The sequence below is a fragment of the Mesocricetus auratus genome, unplaced genomic scaffold (assembly GCF_017639785.1).
Source record: "Mesocricetus auratus isolate SY011 unplaced genomic scaffold, BCM_Maur_2.0 Super-Scaffold_100004, whole genome shotgun sequence".
Lineage (NCBI taxonomy): Eukaryota > Metazoa > Chordata > Mammalia > Rodentia > Cricetidae > Mesocricetus > Mesocricetus auratus.
This window is the reverse complement of record NW_024429189.1, coordinates 35,367,747-35,379,788: the sequence shown is the minus strand read 5'-3', so window position 1 is coordinate 35,379,788 and position 12,042 is coordinate 35,367,747. Positions and strand designations below refer to the sequence as shown.

The following is a 12,042-nucleotide window of genomic DNA, read 5'->3' as shown; positions in this document are numbered from 1 at the left end:
TAGACACCACAAAGTCACTTGTTCTATTCAGGTTGATTGGTTATTACTTTCTCTGATGCTCTCTGTCTGTTGAGAACAGGTATTTCTTTGATAACACATAAGATGTGTACTTACCTGTGAATGTAAGGATACACATTTATAATGTAGTTAGGAACTATACTCATTTAGTAAAGTAGTATTTGTAGATTATCCTGCAAGATACATGAATGCATTAGTCCTGTGTATTTGGCTATGTTTCAAGTACTAAATATGATTTCCTTCTTGTTGAATGTGATTGAAGTCTGGAACTGTTAATTATCACTAGCGTATGCATGCCACTATTGCACTGTTAGGTTTATCATTCAATGATGGGCTTTATTATAGCTCATAGGCATCAAACCTGTGTAGGACTATTAGTTGTTTCCCTCCATTAGAAGCCTGCATGGTACTTTTTGGCACTGTGAAACATAGTCTTCACAGGGAGAAAGCTTTCATGTCAGACATAAGATGGAGCTCCCAGTTTTTGTTTCTGAAGTACATGATGTCCTCAGCATTAGGGACTTGCCTTCCACTTTTGGGAGATAACCCTTGGCAACAACAATAGCCTATAGTGTTTGGGGAATTTCTCAAACAGCTCTGACCAACAACTCAAAAGGGTTGTTCTCATGCCTGTTATTGGTATTCTTATGAGATAATCTATTCCTCTTCAGAGAATAACTGTCAGCACAGATAAGAAGTTTCCATTTATACTGCATATATTTATACATTTATCTGTGTTATATGCAATTTTTAGGGAAACAGACAATAATGTGATTCCTTGTGACTTTTGTTTTGTTTTGCTGTTGGAGACAGGGTTCCTCTGTAGCTTTGGAGGCTGCCTGGGAATTTACTCGGTAGACTATGCTGGCCTCAAACTCACAGAGATCTGCCTGCCTTTGCCTCTCAAGTGCTGAGATTAAAGGTGTGTACCACCACTGTCTGACTCCTTATAACTTTTTTTTTTGGTTTTTACGAGACAGGGTTTCTCTGTATTGTTTTGGAGGCTGTCGGTCCAGCCTGGCCTCGAACTCACAGAGATCCGCCTACCTCTGCCTCCCGAGTGCTGGGATTAAAGGCGTGCGCCACCACCGCCCGGCTTCCTTATAACTTTTAAAGCCATAAATTCAGATATAGTTATCAGGAGACTAGACTGGTGAATCCCAAGGTGTAGTTTTGAAAGAATACACTCGCATTTGTTAGAATTGCTTTACATTTTGTTGTGTTATTTTTACACGGGCTATGTAAACTCCAGGATGGTAATATAGATCAAACAGCAGTCCAGATCCATCTGCATTTCTGATACTGACATGTTTATATTATGACAAACATCCCTAGTTTACATAGGATATAAGAAAAGTACTGCTCCCAGGTCAGGGGGTTGTTTAAAGTAGTATGTTTTGTTGATAAGGCAGAGCATATAGGTCCACAGCTTTTTTTATTTTAATATATGCTAAAGACAAAATGATTCAGAAAATATAAGATGGCTCATATTATGACAAGACAAGGTCCAAAACAAGATGTGTATCAAGGTATGTTTCCCACACTTCTCTCTTCTGAGAAAAATGGAAAGATGGTTTAGTGTAGTCCTAAGAATATAATGAGTGCAGGAATTTCTCAGATAATGACAGTATTAGCAGGGTATTTGTTTCAGAACAAATAGATATTTCTGGCTTGCAATTAAAGTCCACTACAATATGTTTCTACAATATTTGGCTTTTAAGATGACACATTTGCAGCTGCCTGCTTTTCACACAATATGTAAAATTGTCCTGGATTATACATCTTTCAAATAACTTATTTAAGCTATGTGATATTGAGTGGTTCATAAGGCTTTAGAGTTTCATACAATATTTTTGACCATATTCACCCCTCACTGTCTTCCCTTTAAATCATTTGCCCCCTCAAGCCACTTTCCCTTCACATTTCATTCTCTTTCTTTCTCTCTTTCTTTCCTTCTTTCTTCATTCCTTCCTTCCTCTCCCTCTTGCTCTCTCTCTTTCTCTGTCTCAGTCTTGCTTTCTATCTCTGTCTTCTCTTTTTTCTTCCTTCCTTTCTTTTTCCTTTTTTCTTTTCGTTAATTCTCTAGGTCTAATCTGTGCTGCCTTCTATGTGTAGAGAAGTATGAGACAGTCTTTCAGAGGTATTTCTCCAATTTGCCATCAATTCTCCATCACTCCTCAGATTGTGGTAGATTTCCTGAGTCCTTCCATGAACTGGGCTTGGATTTTGGTTGCCTTGATCTTATAAAAGTCTTGTGTATGAAAGTTGCAATTCTGTGCAGTCACGCGTGCCACCGTCCTGTCATATATTGGCAATTAGTATTTCACTGAGTATGTCCACACCTCCTATTCTTTATTTCTGACCTCTTTTCCATAGTGATTCCTGAGCCATGGTAGGAGGGACTGTGATACACCCTTTGAAGCTAACTACTCCACATCCTCTTATATTCTGTGTGTTGATCAACTGTAAGTCACTGTTTATCTATCTACTACAAAATGATGTTTCTTTGATGATGGTTGAGTATGACACTAATCTATGTTTATAAAGATAAGAACTTAGGGTACAGTCTTTTAATATGTCCATTTGGTATAATAAAGGTTCTCTCCTAGGCTTCTATGATCTAACTGGACACTGGTCTGATGCCCAGTTAACAATTCCAGGGGTAAGTTCTGTCTTGTCATGTGGGCTTTAAAAAGTGGCTGAATATTACAGTAACATTTGTGCCACTGTGCAAAAAGGTTATATCTTGCCAGGACAGTTATTATTGTAGCTTTGGAGGTTTACAGAGGACCCTTCAGCACTATTAAAGCTAATCATTATGGACAAAACTTCAAGTCATTACCAGATTTATTTCCCCATGTCCTATGACTCGAGTATAGATCTCTTCTGGCAATAGGGTCTACAATCAATTTCTGGAGGGCAACCAAGAGGAATAGCAATAGACTATAATGATGAGAATGGTGTCTATAGGACGTGATGGATAACTTAAATATTGTCATACCATAATTGACAGTTATCAAAGCCTATGGAACTGGGGAAGACAAATTCCCTCCATTATAGGATGACTCCATTCAAACTCCTTTTGCATACACACACACACACACGAGAGAGAGAGAGAGAGAGAGAGAGAGAGAGAGAGAGAGAGAGAGAGAGAGAGAAACACCTGCATTCTCACATGCACACACATGTGCTTCTATGGCAATAATTTTCCTTATGGCATTTTCCTTGATTTGAGAATTTTTTACATCATTATTGCTACATTCACCTCATGTTTGAAAATAAGACACACAGGCTCACTTTGGTGATCAAGGCACATTGCTCCAAAGGTGAGCCATCTACCCTAGGAGATGTGCTTGCATTGACACCCCAAAACTTGAGCAAGAAAAGCTTGAAACCCACCCCTGTGCCAGCTTGGGGGAGTAAGATCAAATGGATGTTCAGCATTGCAAAACTCACTTTTATTTTCAGGTATGATGACAGTCCAGCGTTAAATTCTTTAAAATGGTTTTGTTCAGGAAGGTATGCTGATAAAATTTTGAATAAAATGCCACAATAAATCTGGACAAAAGAGGGTTATGCGATGAATTGCCTATATTGGTTATGTAAAAACCTTCCCATCTCCCTACATCTTCCCTACACCCCTAACCCAAGATTAAGGCATGCCAGTTTTGTTTTGTTTTTTAACACAGACAAAAGTTTCCTCTGGACCTCATATTCTGCCAGACAGGGTAGGACACAAACACACAATGCACTTACAGTCTTATAGTCAAGTCTTTGTTAAGCAGTCGCACACCTGCACAGAACAGCAGCCACAGCAATGCTGAGAGTTGCCAGCGTGTCATAGGTTGACATTTAGCCCATATGTTCTAGTAGACAATCAGAGCGGGGCAGGGAATTCTTCCTGAAGATCAGGACCCTGAGTTTGCTGGCCCCGTACTCCGTTACTCCCCTCTCCTTTTCCACACACTCCCCTGGCACACAAAGACAAGTCAGCCACACACTGTCTTTGCCCTTCTCCCAACTGCGGACCCTTCATTCCCTTCACATCCTCTCCCAGCTCTTTTTTTTCTCTCTCTCTCTCTACTAAATCCCAATCCCATTTGTCTGACTGGCTCCTTCCCAGGCAGCAGCAGGATGAAAAACCACTGCTGAAGCTGTTATTGCCTCTGCAGCTGGGTGTCTGTCAATATCACCCGCCCACGCTTATCTGGCTTCAGGAGTCACAGGCTAGCCTGAAGATGAGGGTGGGGGAGTGGCCACGAGAAGGGAGGGAGGAAGGCAAAGGAAACAAAAACAGCTACCAGGCTTGCTGGGCATCTGTCTGTAGGTGGTCTCTGGGTCTGTGACAGTGGAACCACCCAGGTGGCTGAGTTTCTAGCTGGCAGCAGCTGAGAACAGCAAGCACAGCAAGCAATCTCCTGAGCAGAGTGACCTGAGAAGAGAGAGAAGCCCAGGAGAGCAAAGGGCTCCCAGGAGCCTTGCTTCTGGGGCTCTTGCTGGGGTTTCAGTGAAGACTATCATTTGGCAGCAAGTAAGCGCATTTTTTTTCTTTTCTTGTGGTGATAATCCCATGATGGAGATAACTCATAGTTGTACCCAGCGTTTCCTTCCCACTCCACCAGCCCCACCCTCTGATCAATATTTGAGAAATGTTTGAGAACCAGGAAGAACATTAAAATCTAGACTCGAACTAACAGCTGCAAGGTGGATGCTTGCTCCGCTTAATTGGTTAGTTATCTTATCCAACCAGGTAAGCAGAAGCCAAGACATGCTATGCTACTGTAAAATTTCTAGAACCCCCTAGATACTGATAGTTAGAATGCATGGAGCAGGAGGTTGTGTTAGGAGGACTATACTGTTAAGGAGTTCAGTCTCTGAGTTTGTCTAACCTTGTACATTCAAAAGTAGAACTTTTGATATGACAGCATCGGTATTAAAGCAGAGGAAGAATGTTTTTAGAAATGTCTTTATTTTTAACAGCTCAGAGTTTGGCATTATTTGGTTCAACGTGTTTTATTTTTGCTGGTTGTATTGTTTAGTCTCTCAAACATATTCTTTTCTAGTGTCTGTTTTCCTTTTAGAACCGATGATGTTATTCTGTTCCTATTTCCTCTAAGACTTAGGGCATTGTCAGACAAGAACTGATGTTGAATCCATGCAGAATATGCAGTTGATGAACGCTGTCGATGTGTCATGTAGATACTGGCTAGGACAACCTGAAATAGAAGTATGACAGTATTTTGGTGGGCATTTGGGGGGAACTTAGAGCACAGTAGAAGTGACCTGCTGTAGAGTGATCAGAGTCCTGGCTCCTTGCCTGCCATGGCTAGCCCTAAGGAGCTATAATCAGCTGTTAACCTTTGCAACTAACACAGTCAATGCTTAGGAGGAGTACTGGCCCTCTTCCTTTTCCATTAGGTTTCTTCCACTCACTTTATGGTTGACATACTGCTTTCTTAGTACAAATAATAATTTCCTGAGTTATTGGACCACCCCATAATTGATCTAGGATCACAATCATAAAAATTTGGGGTTTAAAATTATAAAACTTTATTTTCATTTTTCATAAAAAATGAATTATTAATATTTAGTTTGATTGCAATTTGTTCTACTGATTTGTAAATGATACAAATTCCTGTTAAGGACTAAAAAGACAATAAGGATTGTTTGAGGAAAGCAGCTGTTTATATAACTGTTGGTTACACAGGGAATTTATCTGTGTTTTTCTCTACTTCCCCAGGGTGACTCTCATTTGAAGTGTAGTACTACAGGAAAAAGGAGTCTTTATATTGACCTTTTTAAAATGATGAGAATGAGTGAAAGTCAAATATGTCTTTCATCAAGGGTACACTTGAAGGTACATTATAACCTGTAAGAGTCCAACCTTTTAAATCATGTGCCAGTCATATTGTAGCACCCTTGAGGAATCTGTAAATATGTCCTACACTTTTTTTGTCTTTAGTTTAAAACTTTTTTTGCTGTGTGGCCTCACTTTCTGGTTAAAACAGTCAAGAATAGTAAATAGATGGGAATTTATTTGTTATTAACACTGGTATAGTCAAATTAAGGCATAAAAATCCTCAGCTATAGAAATCCATTAAGTCTTGCTGAACACCAAGAGATACAATGAGCCTTCCCTTTACTTTTGGATGTGTTTAAAATAATAGGATTAAATGAAATTGGTCATACGACTCTAAAATAGACTCGCTATCCTTGGACAACATGGTGAGGACCTGTACATTATTGTCACTTATCAGTCTCATCTGGAGAAATGGAGGAAGAAACAGTTAGCAACCAGATAGTCTGTCTCCTGATTCTCTTGTGGTAAAGATGTGAGCAAGATAACAGATAAATGTTGTGATTTAATTTGCCAAAATGAGGCAAAGTCATGTCTCATCAGACTACAAAAGTAGAGTCAATCCTTTGCTCAACTTTTCCTTGGATAAGAATTATGCTAATGTCCCCAAGTCTATACCTCTATGGAATAACCTCTACATGGCATGAGTTACTCAGAGATTTACCCACAAGTCCCTAGCCACTACTTAAATTTTGTCCTCAAAGTTTATGGTAGAAACATTAGTGCAAGAGAGACTTTCTTTTAAAAAGCATTTTAATTTTTGAAATTATAATGCAATTACATCATTTTACCCTTTTTCATATCCCATTTTTCAACATATAATCTTTTCCCCTCTCCCTGTTGCTCTTTCACAAATTCACGGGTTCTATTTCTTTAATTATTGTTATATTTCTGGGAGTCTGATATTTTATTTCTAAGAGCCAATATGAACTCTGATCAATTTGAGATTATCTACAACCCCTACCCACCTCCAATGGCTGTCCACAAAGATGCCCTCTTTCCTCAAGCAAGATATCATTTTCCTTGCCTTATTCTACTCTTCTCTTCCATATCTCCTTAGTGATACAACATCAACTAAGAAAAATCTAACCTACCAAGCACTAAAAGATGAAGACTTTGGCTTTGAAGAGAATGTTTCAATATGATGGCTGCTGTGGATATTTCTCAGTTGTGCTATATCTCTTGAGTCAGTTAAAACTCTGATCTCTGTATATTCAAATGGCTATTGCTTCTTTCCTTGTAAACCAGGATCCACTTTATGGTACTCTACCCCTCTATGCCAAGCAACTAGGTCCTACTGTTGTTGGTGCAGCTTGTCTGACTGAGCGTAGTCTGCTGAAGATGGCTGAGAATAATTGGAGGGTAGTTCCAGAGCAGAGGACCAGTTATCAAACTCTAAGTATTAAAGCTCTTGCTTGGAAGAAGAACAGAAGACAGGGTCCTGCTCATAGAAATTCAAACTTGAAATGTCTATAATTAGGACATTTGATGTTAGCCTAGAACATCAGATTCTGAATCTTTGGGGACCAGAATCTCAGAAGGAATAAACTGTGTCCAGTGGAATATTCCATCCTTTGTACTTTAAACGTGGAGAGAGACGCTTCTTGTACAACACCCTCTCCCTCTCAGCCCTCTCAGTGTCCACATGGCCTGAACCATTGATTATAGGTTACAACTTTGGCTGTAGTCCATAGCTTCTATCTTCTCTTGACCATATAGCTCTTTTTTTTTGCCCAGATGCAGAGTGGATTAAAAACTAATTCATTTGCTAAAGTTATTTTAAACGTTTCTCTGTCGTTGCTCTCCAATTTAAGAAGGAGTGGACACACATTGTGTTTAGTTTTTCACATTTGATACCCTAGAGTGGCTTTTGGAGACTTGAAGATCATAGAAAATCAGATAGACTTGGGGTTGTGAAAAGAAGTAAAGGGGTAGTTTCAAAAAGCCTTCAGGAATTCAGGAAATGTCCCAAATTGGAGCTTAAGAAGAAAATTTCCCAGATTTAGTGGCATCTAAAACTGTTGTTCAAAAGGTCTTAGGGTTGCTGGGGACTGTGCAAGCTACATTCATTACTGGATACCCTTTGTATTTCTCTAATAGGAACAAGAATGTATTCCTCCCCTTTGAGGTCATAAATGGCCTCTGGCCAGCTTCTTCTGGTCAAGGGTCTGACAGACTAGGCTTGTAAGAATATTTAGTTTTGAAAGCTTTTGGCTTTTCCCCAACGTGCTTGTTTTGTAGAGGAGACAAGCACAGTATGAATGTTTTCACCATCTCAGTAGGCAACCTTCTTAGGGAGCCGTGAAATCGTCATAGAAAATTTCATGTGGCCATTGGTCAAGTGAAAAACCATTCACTCTGGTACCCAGAGTCCTCTCTTAATTTCCCTCTCAGGATAATTATGAAAGTTCACCCTGTTGAAATCCACCCTCTTCCTTAGACTTGATACCCTGTGTATCATTCTAGGCATTAAAATTCATATTTAATTTTCATTGGATTTTTTCTTTTTAAAAATAAACTTAGTCTTTGACAATGTCATAAGTATACACAGTGCATTATAACATTCATGTCCTTTGCACTCTCTAAATTCCCTCCTTTCCTTATTAATTCTCCCTTTTCCATGCAAGTCTTCCTCACATTATCATGACATTAGTGTGTGTGTGTGTGTGTGTGTGTGTGTGTGTGTGTTGTGACTCACAAATTTAACCAAGGCTCTGTCTATAAGAAAGGGTGTGAGGCAATCCATTGGAGAATGATGTACTCACCAGTAACAACACTACTAGGGAAAAAGAAAAAGACTTCTATATTTCCCAGCATCTATCAGTATCCAACAGTTTCCTAGCTATAATAGTGTCTTTAAATGTATTTAACTTGTAGAAATTATTCTCATTTTCTCTTTGTCTTCTTCTGTATTTCTTGGGTGATATAATATAAGCTAAGAAAAATCTCACAACCCCAACAGTGAATGATGACTTCTTTGAGGCTGAAGAGAAGGTTTTCACCTGGTGAATGAAATATCCCAGACTGAATATTGACAAGCCCCGTCTTGTGAATCCCAGTGGAGGAAATCATAGCTTCCATGACTTCATGACTTCAGTGACTCTCTTATAACCATGGAGTGTCTTACAGTAGAAATCTACATTGTCAGGCTCTTACATCTTTTTGTCCCTTCTGGGATGTTCCCTGTGCATTTCATGGGGTGATGTAGATGTTTTATTTAGTCATTTATTCTCAAGTGACACAGACTGTATTCAGGGTAGTATGGCTGCAGATAGTTATCGTTAATTTACTTATTCTCTGCAACTTGAGCAACCATGGATGTCTGCATCCATTGTTACTTGCTGGAAAAGCAAGCCAGTTCTCTGATCAAGCATGAGTAGCACCTATCTATAGTCACAAAAATCAATATTTAGAAAGTTTTATATCATGTCGATTTAGCAAACAGTAGTAATAAGTGTACTTCTTGGGCATCTCCTCTGTAGTCTTGGGGTTTTCTAGTATCAGATACACATTATCTTGTAGGGAGAGATTTTACATACCCACAGCGCTGACCACACCCTACAATTCTTTCCTGGGGGACAAGTCTCCAATCTAATCATAAAGGGACTCCAGTAGTGCACCAGTTGGTCGATCTTGCCAGTTAGGACAGTACTACAGCATTCAAAGTCTACCACTGGTCAAGAATCCTGTCTTAGTTATAATATCAATTACTATACAGACATACCATGACGCTTTTTAAAACTCTTATAAAAAAAACAAACATTCAGCTGGGAGGTGGTGGCACACGCCTTTAATCCCAGCACTCAGGAGGCAGAGGCAGGCTGATCTCTGTGACTTCCAGGCCATCCTGGTCTACAGAGTGAGTGCCAGGACAGGCTCCAAAGCTATACAGAGAAACTCTGTCTCCAAAAACAAAAAACAACAACAAAAAAGAATTCAGGTTACTCATTTTTACTCATTTTCTGAAGTTCAGTTCATTATTTTTATGGTGTACCATGGTGGCATGCAGGTAGACATGGTGTTGAAATTTAGAATTCTATATCTTGGTAGACAGGCAACAGCAAGTGAGCTGAGGCACTGCACTTGACTTGAGCATTTATGAGACCTCAAAGCCTGCCTCCATAGTGACACCCTTCCTCCAATATAATCACACCTACTCCAACAAGAGCCCATCTCCCAAGGGTGATACTCCCTTTGGGCGTCATTTTCTTTCAGAACATCACAAGCCCCATTGACTTTCACTCCCAGCCGTCGAGCAGAGAGGAAGCTACCAGTTCATTGTGAGCTTGACTTTTCTGTGTCCTACAACCAAAGTATGTTTGTTTTATAATAGGCTCCTATCGTGCAATTATGGTGGGCAGCAAGGAGAATAGATACAGTCTGTGTTGCTTTGGGGCTTTCTGGGGCCACTCTAAACAATAGTTCTGAGGGTAGTATCCCACACCTGGCACTGGAAGTGATCTCAAGACTTTGTTCTGTGTCTGCTCTTATGACTAACTTGACTCTGCCACTCAGAATGTGGGTGACATTAATCCCTCCTTCCTCAGCACAAGGCATATTCAAAGACTATCTGTTCTTGTTATAAAATTGAGGCATTATAGCTATGCAGTGGTGGCACACACCTTTCATCCCAGCATTCATGAGACAAAGGCAAGTGGATCTCTATGAGTTTGAGGCCAGAACGAGTTCTAGGACAGCCAGGACTACACAGAGAAAGACTGTCTTGGAAAACAAAAACAAAAACAAAAAAAATGAGGGGTTATAAAATCTAGATTTGCTAGACTCAAGGTGAAATATGTCTCTTACAGATTCCATATGTGATGGAATCTGTACTTGAAATTTTGCTTACACTCCTTTGCATATTAGGCAATTATTAGTAGTTTAAAATTCATAGGAAAAATTGAATTATAATGAAACAGAAAGGGAAATAAACATAACTGACTTATTTTCCTCTGTAGGCTGAAATTTATACAATTGCTTTATTCACTCTTCTGTTGATAGAGTTCCTATATGCATTTATTCATTGCAGTGTAGATTAACCTGAAATATATTATGCAATATTAACTTATAACTAATAGAAAATAAATCTAGTCACCTTGACATTCATAGAAGTTTGGTGCCAGGACCCTGTTGTGGATACTCAAATCTGTAGAATTTCTTGTTTCTTATCTGAAGTCATGTCATGTTTTCATTTGCTTATGCATCTCTTCCCATCTATATCAAGTCATCCCTAGACTACCTACATTTAATAGGATGTGTATATACAACATAAAATAGAATGGCCCTGCAGGTGGTGATGGATGTAAGCACAGGAGAATAAGCCCTGCTGTGCTCTGGTCACTGCATGGATCTTCTCAACTAATGGATTCTGAGGTGGATTCAGGGGGAGAAAGAGTCACCCTCCCTTGGGTCACTGGCCACTCAGAATCATGCTCCACTGCATATATGGACCACTCAACATGGACTTTGGAGGAATGGATAGAGAAAGAGGGGTGGACCTGGGAACACTGGGAGGTGAACACAATCAGGAAGCATAATGTGAAACTATGAAATTACCAATAAAAATAGAAAAAAGCGTGCTTGCTGAAACTGTCACAGTTTGGGACTTGAGCTACAATTAGTGGTTATACTGAAGAGCAGAATCTAAAGCTAAAATTAGTTGACCTGGTTACAGAACAGCTGGAAAACAAAGCATAGGTCCAAAGACAATGTGGAAAAGTCCATAGGTCAGACTAGGTTTCCTGGGAGAGACAAGGTACAGAGTGGGTATCTGATACCTGCAATAACTAATCCAGAATCAATGTGATGGAGAATACCAAAGAGATTGAAGAAAGGGAGAATTTCAGATGACTGTAAATTCTAGGTGGACTGGTGCTATCTCAGTCAAGTTACTCTTTAGTCTCAAAATTTCCCTGAATGACATTTCAATGTCTGAATTTGACAATCCATATCGGATGCAAGTTATGTTAATCTAAAGAAAAAAGAAGCATACACTCTGATCTCAAGTGTGTCGAAATGTCGATTGCCTGCTTCTATATGCCAGTCAGTCAAAGACTGGGTTAAGTCTCCATTATGTCTCTATAGAGTTTCACTATTAAAATTATTGATTATGTTAATTTTATTCAGGATCCTCAAAATCTTATTAGCTTCAATCATTTTTCCTTGTA

At 39.4% G+C, this 12,042-nt stretch overlaps 1 protein-coding gene across 1 annotated transcript in view; it reads left to right on the top strand.

The window, feature by feature from the left end:
• Window positions 1-4,318: 4,318 nt before the first annotated feature.
• Window positions 4,319-12,042, top strand: part of Scn7a (sodium voltage-gated channel alpha subunit 7) — an 80,344-nt gene continuing 72,620 nt past the window's right edge. The window contains exon 1 of the mRNA XM_040745493.1: window positions 4,319-4,549. The gene's annotated coding sequence lies outside the window, so the exon portion shown is untranslated. The remainder of the gene's footprint in view (window positions 4,550-12,042) is intronic.